The sequence below is a fragment of the Gossypium arboreum genome, chromosome 11, assembly GCF_025698485.1.
Source record: "Gossypium arboreum isolate Shixiya-1 chromosome 11, ASM2569848v2, whole genome shotgun sequence".
In the NCBI taxonomy this organism is placed as follows: domain Eukaryota; kingdom Viridiplantae; phylum Streptophyta; class Magnoliopsida; order Malvales; family Malvaceae; genus Gossypium; species Gossypium arboreum.
The window spans coordinates 132,741,378-132,750,501 of NC_069080.1; the positions used below are offsets into that span (position 1 = coordinate 132,741,378).

General features: G+C 31.2%; 1 long non-coding RNA gene and 2 pseudogenes across 1 annotated transcript; all 3 read right to left on the reverse strand.

The window, feature by feature from the left end:
* Window positions 1–494: 494 nt before the first annotated feature.
* Window positions 495–1,973, reverse strand: LOC128279283 (uncharacterized). Its single transcript, XR_008274019.1, has 2 exons — window positions 1,262–1,973; window positions 495–888 (listed from the first exon to the last, which is right to left on the reverse strand). It is a non-coding gene; the product is annotated as an uncharacterized LOC128279283 (long non-coding RNA).
* A 221-nt stretch (window positions 1,974–2,194) lies between these two features.
* LOC108472064 (TMV resistance protein N-like) lies at window positions 2,195–5,370 on the reverse strand (annotated as a pseudogene).
* On the reverse strand, window positions 3,897–6,472 carry LOC108472066 (disease resistance protein RPV1-like; annotated as a pseudogene).
* Window positions 6,473–9,124: the final 2,652 nt, after the last annotated feature.

Consider the following 9,124-nt stretch of genomic DNA (forward strand, 5'->3'; position numbering starts at 1 on the left):
AAGAAGAAAACTGCGCACCAATCAAATGGAATTTCCTTCCCTTTATCCTCTATTTTAGTTAAAGATGATCCAATTGAGACGATACTTAAACAGTTTGATGTTGAATTGAAATGCTATTTATGTCACGTCAATATTATTAAATTATCTGTTTAATTAACATAATGCATTAAAAAATCTATAATTTAACTCAAAATAGAATGTTGAGGACTAAATTACTAAAAAATAAGAATATGGTCAAATTATCAAAATTTATAAGCTCCAAGAATTTTTTTTTATTATCATTTTGCCTAATTTCCTAAATTCAACCGAGCCTATAATTGTTAAACTGTCTGTTTGCATGATTCTTTGAGCAAATTTTCGTGCTTCTATTGGTTTAAGTGACAAACATAAATCACCAAGATTATTTGAATGAGTATTAAAAATAAATGTAAACATAAATACTTTATAAAAAAAAAAAAGCTGAGAAGTTGGAATAATATTATTTGTAAGTCATGAAAGTTAAATGTTACTTTTATTAGAACGAATTAAACCCAGTACTTTTAACTCAATCGAAATTGAGAAAGTATTGTATGAAACAGGGGTATTATCCCTCTCCAATAGTTTTATGCCACATCAATATTCTTATCCTGAATTTCAGGAATTTAATTTGGATTTGATTTTTTTCAAGATGAAAATACTGAAATTCAGGATGAGAATGCTGATATGGCATAAAACTATTGGAAAAGGGATACAGATAACATGACGTCACTGTTTCATACAATCCTTTCCCATCGAAATTATGATCAAATTCTCATTAAAAGATTTTCACCTTATTATTACTTGCTTCGTCATGAAAGCTATCCATTTTTCTCCATATTTGTGTCTCAAATTTATTATATTTACTTCAACCTACAAATAAGATATAGATGTAAATGAATATATATACATACATATATATATATAATGAAAATAAAACTTTAATAAATAAAAAATTGAAACCAATCAAAATGTACACATTTCAATTATGTTAAGAGGAATGAATTAAGTTATTAAAATTTTAAATGATATAAAAAACTATGTTATCGACATTTGGGATATGCTTAGGCATAGAATATGAGTTCATGTTCAATATTACTATATTAGTATGAATAAAAATTTTAAAACATTTTGATATATAATGAAAGGTTCATATCAATACGTAAATAAGTCTAGAATAATTACTTTATATGAAATAAAAGATGCAAGGTTATGTAAAAAAAACAAGGTTGGTTAAGTAGTTTACCATAGTTAATGGTTCTTCCCCGATTGGCACATTATAATTGCGGCCCTTCTTCCTCTGCTTCCTCATAGATATTACGTTTTCCTTTTATGTGAGAAGTGATACTTACTGATGGATCATCGTTGTGAGCAGAGTGTTGGTGGATGTGTTCATGATCTGGAGAAGATTGAGTGGTATGGCACTGCAACTCTTTTACTTCTTCCAAATCTTTCTCATACACTATTCTAACACCACACTTCTTCACCTTAACACTGCTTTTAATGAAAGACAACTCGAGCTCATCGCATTTCCAATCTAAACAATCTGTTGTCCATAAATTATTGGTTTCACAGTCACCATATTTATCCTCCATGGAAATTGGATATAGTTTATTACGCGGCCAATAACGAAGAAAAAGGTGATCTTTCATTATGGGCTCGTTAAATCGTTTACCCACCAACCAGCCACTCCAATCAATTTGTCGACGATTTCTACCTTGAAAAATAGATCCATTACAGCTGGCTTCTTCAGAATTTCTACAATAGATAAATGCTTCACAATCGACAACCTCGATATCGCATGAAGCATCATTATTGACAAAACTGTAGCAAGAAGCAACTCCAATCCATTGACTATCTTTCCGAAGGTTGATAGGTAGGGGTATCTTAATTGAAAAGCCACTTTTTTGTTGGCTAAACCATTCTGGTATTTCACTTCCGGGAATAATAATATCAAACGTTTTACTTGGATTTGGAAATGCCTGCAAAATAAAACACAAGTGGTTTGGTAACTAAAACCATAAATTCTCAAGTATGAGATTTTGTAAGGGAGAAAATAGAGATTAATCGACCTTAAGATGTTTTTTCAGCAGAGCTAATGCATCAGCCAATTTGAAGTGGTTAATGGCTCTAACGGTAGCCCAACCCACTAAATTGCATCCTTTTGATGGACTTGCAACTACTTCAAGTGAAGTACAACCATCGATCCACACCTTTCTATACTTGTTAGAAGCTCAGGAAAATATTTAAGCTTCTTGCAATTTATTAAGTAAAGAAACTCAAGCTTTGAGAGTTGAGTAAGAGATGCAGGTACGCTGATGAAATTGTTACCACTAAGATCAAGATCTGTCAAGGAGGATAGACCAGAAGTATCACGTGGAATATTTCCTTCACAAAGATTGCAGTCCCTTAGTTTTAGCTCTCTCAATGAATTCAAACCTGACAACAAAGGCAACATTGGAGCTATGGGATTCGTCCATCTTCCTTGGATTACCTTGAAAAGAGAAGGCAAATTTGGTCGTGACTTATATGATGGTCCCTTGCGCCCATTGAAAGATAGAATCTTAATATTTTTCAATAGAAAAATGAAGGGTGGTGGCTCTGTTATGCTTGTTTCACTCAAGTCAAGCTCTTCCAAAAACTCTACTTGCTGCAAATTCACGGGCAAATATTCAATTTTATACCAACTAGAAAGATCAAGAGTTTTTAGATGTTCCATTTTCCCATCAATCTCCGGAAACCTTATAAGATTTGAACAACCTGAAAGAATTAATGTTTCAAGAGATTCCATTCTAATTTTGGTTGGAAGACTACTAAGACTTTTGCAGTCTCTTAAATTCAAAAGTTTAAGCCTCTTAAGCACTCCGATTGATGGATGGACATCCACTAATCTGGTAGAACCTTCCATAATCAAAGCTTCAAGTTTTGGTGTTGTTGTGAAGTCTGGTGTCTGGATCAGGTTTTCGGACCCTTCAAGGTTCACTATTTTCAACTTATGCAAGGGCTGTTGAAGACCACAATAAATTAGAAACAAATGAGAAAACATAATAATGCTAATTTTTGGTTTTTTTTACCTTAATCAAAGTTTAATCATTTATATTAACATAAGCTAAAACACAAGGATCACATAAGTTAATTCTTACTCTATTTCCCTTCCATAGTTGTTCAATGCAGCTGTATGGTAAGAGAAGTGCAACAAGATTGTTTGGTTGGAAGCTTAAAGGCAACAATCTTAAAGGGTATCCTTTCCAATCTAAAAACCGTAGCTCATTAGAAAGATATTTGAGATCATCACAATTTGATAGGCAAAACACTTTCAACAATCTCAATTTTTTCATCTTGAAGAAGATTTTGCCACTCAAATTGAGCATCTTGCTTGATTTTCTAATAACCGTGAGCAAAACAAAAATGAGCTTCAAAATATACAAAAAAAAAAATTCAATATCTAAAAGTTATACTGCGTCAATATTGTTCTTTTTAAGTACCTGTATCCAATACTTATATCTAATGCATAGCGTATTGAGAAATGATTGAAAATATTAGACAACACTCTATCTAACACTTCATTCGACTTTTAATTACCTAAGCTTAAAAAACAAGAACTAATATTTTGATTTATGTTTGGTGCACTGATTTGTAATTCCTTATATTACCAATGAATCAAATAATGGCATCACTTGAATTTATTTTTGAAAACTGTTAATGATATGTCAGAACCTAGTTCGTCGATATATTTGTTTCTTTCCTTCCCACTTTTCGCGATACTGAGAAGCGAAATATAATTTCTATTTTTCTTGCCAAACACATCTATGAAAAAAAATATGTTTTCCATCATTTACTTTTCTATCCCTTCAATTTTCCATCCTTTATCTTTCTTTTCAATCTCTCAAGCCAAGCCAAAAGGTTTTTTAGTCATTGGATTTTATTGGATTTTATTACAAACAATATTAATAGTACATATTGATAAATTTATATATATATTTTCCTACCTTTTATTGTCGATGGTCATTCCTTCAATCACTTCGGTAGCCTAAAAGTAATCAAGAATAGATAATTAGAAGACAACATAAATGGTCTAAATTGTACGATAAAACTTTTGAAAATTTACATACATGCTCAACATTATTACAATCTTTGGGGTAAATATAGTAAATAAAATATTGAACAAAGTAAAACAATATCTAATGAGAGAAATTGAATAAAATTAAACACTTATATTACAAATACTTATTAATATTTATAATCAACAAATGGAAATTATCTTAAAGCTACTCAATGTTACTTAAGGATCGATATGTAAACCAATTAGATTAAGTTTTGGATTTATATCATATATTGATAAAAAGAAAATTTTGTATGTAATTTTTGTTGAATGATTTACTGTGTTTTTTGTTAGGACATGATGGACATCTCTTTCCTTCCACAATCTACAACGTTTTCCAGGTTCATCAACACATTTTTCTTCAACAACTTTTCTTTCCATTTCTTGCAACAACGCATGCATCCATAAATATTGGTTATCATCACTGACTTTTATGAGAGATTTCTTAATGAGAACATCGATTCCAATATCTGGAAAAAACTCACAACCATCTAATACTTTCATTACTAAATCTTTTTTCTCCCCATTGAAAAAGCATGCTATGTCTAGAAATATATTCTTTTCCTTATCTTCCAACCCATCAAAGCTGATTCTGAGTGTGTCAAGAATTTCTTTGTTAGAATCTTGTTTAAGTCTTTCGATTGCACTTCTCCAGTGAGCTAAATCTCTACCGTACAAAAAAGAACCCAAGACTTCAAGAGCTAAGGGGAGACCACCAGCGTAATGTACAACATGTTTAGAGAACTCAATGAAATCATCTTTCGGTACTGTATCACTATCAAAAGCTTTCAAATTGATAAGCCTACATGCATCATTTGGATTCAATGTTGTAGGTTTATACACATCATTGATTCGATAAAATCGGAGCAAATGTTCATCTCTTGTTGTTACAATGATCCTACTCCCTATATTGAACCAATCACGCCTTCCAACCAAGCATTTCAAGTGTTGTACGTTATCAACATCATCAAGAACAACAATAACATTTTTACTAGACAATCTATGGCTAATTATGGCATTCCCTTCATGAACATTGAAAAATTGAAGCATTCATCAGGAAAGATTTGAGAAAGAAGTTGTTTCTGTAAAGAAACAAGTCCATGTTTGTTTGAAACTTCTCGAATATCAGCAAGAAAGCATTTACCTTCAAAATGAGGTAACATTTGAGTGTAAGCATCCCTTGCAAGAGTTGTTTTACCGATGCCACCCATTCCGCAAATTCCTATAATGCGGACATCGTCTTCCCCAATGTTTATTTTCGAATACAACTACTCCAAACGTAAGATAATTCCAACCAACTCATCATGAATAGTTGGATATGTCTGACATAATTTCGCTAATATCTTCTTAACAATGTCTCTGATAAACTCTGATTCATGCCTACAATGAAATAAAAAATCTTTCAAATGCTGTTTTTCATTTTGAGTTCAATGAATCATGGAATATAATATAGTTGGAAGCAAACAAAAAGCAAGAATAAGACAGTAAGATGCATTATAGCATCAAAGTACGCAGCTTGCTTGTTAGTTGAAATATGGGAATTCTTAATTAAACACAAAATTATAAAAAATAACATGCAATAAAAGAACAAGTTTTTAGTCGTTAAAACTAGGAAATAGAGAAGAAAAGAAAGAAATACCTATTATTTAAATGCCATCCCGAGATGTTTGCCACTTCAGTCAAAGCATTTCGCCACTTTTGAATCTTGTCTTTATCTTCCTTGTATCTTTCTTCGTGTTTGGCGAAGGCTTCTTCAACTTTTCCTTTTTGTTTTCTTAAATCGGATGGATCCCCATCGTAGAAAATTGGAAATACTTTATGAGCCTTGTCATTTTTTTGTTTAACAATCTCCGCAAGCTCCTCCAAGCACCAACCTGAAAAGGCATAGTTCTCCGAAAAAACGATTACCGAGCACCATGATTTCTGAATTGCTTTGAAGAGTGTGCGATCTCTTCACTAGCCTCCAACTTTGGGTCATCTCTAAAAGTGACGATCCCACTTCTATTTAGAGCACCGTAGAGATGATCCGTAAAATTCTTGCGGGTATCATCACCTCTAAAACTCAAGAAAACATCGTATTTCTTTCTAGAATTAGATGAGGAAGTTGAAAGTAACGACGACATGAGGATGTATGAGAAGAAAAATATATGTGCATGTAAGGTTCAAAACCAGAAAACAGATCGCTCAATACCTCAGAAACAATAAGTATATGAGCATGAGGAAGGAGAAAAACAGATGAAAAACAATAAGTATGACCAAAGGACTTTTGTAAGAAATTTCTGTAGAATAGTACTTATGAAAGTGAGTGGTGTGGAAATTTGGGGTTATAGATATTTACGGTAAGACTCCAAGAAGGTGAGTGTTGATAAGATGGAGCCTACAATTATTATTAAGTGTTGGACGGTTTGTGTTTTCCTTTTTTTTTTTTTTCTTTTTACGGGTTCATATTTACTCGTCTAATACCAAATATTATACCTTTAATTGCAATAATTAGTATAAAATATAATTATTGCAATAGAAAAAATTTAAATAATAATTAAAGTATTTTAAACATATTTTTCCTCTATGTAACTAATGTAAAATAATGTTATTCAAAATAATAGTTATTTAACATAATTATCAACCTCTTGGCCTAGTAACAAAAGCATTATTTTGTAGACATGAGAGTTTGGGTTCGATCCCAAGCAATCCCATTCACCTCTCTCAAATATATATAAAAAATACTTAACATAACTAACTTTAATATTAAATTAGCATGCTTTTATTTATGTCAAATTACAATTATCATAATCTTTTTTCACCATATTTTATTGATAGAGTTTTATTAAAGTAATAACTCGATTTTAAAATTAGCACAAGTGTTTTTAATTAATAATTGTAAATTATAAATTGTAAATATTTTAAATGGATAATTATCACACCTTCTATTAATGTATAATTATTATTTTAAATGTATAATTCTTTCAACTTCTATTTTATTACAACTTTCTTTAACAAATAATTCTAAATATTATAATTATTTTTAAATATGAAATTAGTAATATGAAGGAAAATAAAGAGTAATTTCGTTAGTTCAAAATCACAATTTTATTAAATTATAGTTATTTTTAAGTTTATAATTATCACAACTATTTTAATTCAATTTTTGAGCCAATAATTCTAAATTAAATATTATAATTAATTTTAAATATGAATTTAGTAATATAAAGAAAAAAATAAAATTCTTCTCATGACATTCTTTTATATATATATATATATATATATATATATATATATATATATATTACCAATTAAGAATTAACATTGTGTTACTTAAACCCAATACCCTACGATAATCAGAAAAGTCTGCCAATATGGCACGTTTTCTTTCTTCGTCTGCTTGGAGTAGCACGTATTAGATTTTGTTTTTGAAACTGATTGAAACTCCTTTACGTGTAAGGGTTAGGCAGGTTTTGCAATTATTGTTGTTTGTCTTTAGGGATTCTTTGTGAGCATATTCTTCGTTTAGATTGTGTTTTGTAAGTCCCTCATCATGGAAAACGATTTAGCGGGGCTAAGTATTAATGAAGTTGAGGAGGAAGTGTGGCAGTTCCATGACGGTTCGGGGAATCAAATGCAAGTGTATGAGTTTTGTTTGGTGGGATGTTTTCTTACTGCTAGTGTGGTCCACTTCCCGACGATGAAGAATACATTGACAAATTTGTGGCATCCTTTGGGGTGTGTGCAGGTCTTGGATATGGGAGAGAATCGATATTTGTTTAGATTTTTCAATAAGGTGGACATTGATAGGGTGATAAATGGAGTACCATGGGCTTTCAACAATCATTTGTTAGTGTTCCATCGTTTGGCTATTAATGAAGATCCCATGCAAGATAGTTTGGTAATTTTATCCCTAGAATAGATGGATCTTAAATGAGAGAGCAAGCATTTGGGTTTTCGACCCTAAAAATTTGAGGATAAGCAAACTCTGATTAGTACTTGGATGGATAATTTTCACTTTGTTTGACATCGCTCATCTTCTTGCCATCGTCTCCATCCATCTCCTTTGACTTGATCTTCTTCTTTCTTCTCTTCTTCCTTTGTTTTCTTCGTCATTCACTATACAATTATGGGATTATACAAAAAAAAAAAAAAAAATTGCGCCAACGACGGATTCAATGGAATTTGTAGTGGAGATTCCGTTGAAATCTTGAGACATAAAATTTTACTGAATTTCAAATCTAAAATTTAAAATATTTGGTGGAATTTGGAAATTAACGAGTTACTAATTTTGAGCGTCCTATAACTTTCCCTATTTGTAATCATTCTCGAATTTAATTTTCTCTAAATTTAAAGGTAGACCTTAAATTTGCCAATTGTTAAAGGGATTTATAAAGTGTGATTTTATAAATAACCAATTAGACCTATCCAACAAAGATTCATTTTATTATATGTGAATACTTAAACGGATCCAAACCTAATTTTTCTCTAAATTTAAAGACGGATTAAAATTGTCAATTCTTAAAGGAATTTTAAAATTTCTCTATAAAATTTGATTTTAGGGTGACTGATCTCACCTATCAAAAAAATAGGTGATGAGTTTTTAACTTCAACCATTTATGTACTTTTAAAATAGAAAATTTTCTAACGGTAAAAATGATTCTTACAAATGTATTCATGCATTTTAATTTAATTACTAATAGATTCCCTAGATTCATTTATTCTAAAAGCATTCACGCATTACATCGCATTACTCAACCAAAGTCATCCATTCATGGGATGCCGGTAATTGATGTTGCTTTTGGTAGAAGGCCGATCGAAGCTCGAGCGCCGCTAGATGAAACCTTTCTCGCTGACTGGATAATTGATTGCTAGGATAAAGGAGATATTCTGGCCACTGTCGATGGGAGGTTGGGAAAGAGGTTTGTGTCTAACGGTCGCCATTCCTCCATTAACAAGTACAGAGTCGTCTGTGTCTTATGGAAGCCCCCATGTTCTTGTTGGAGTTGGAATCCTCATTTGTAACAG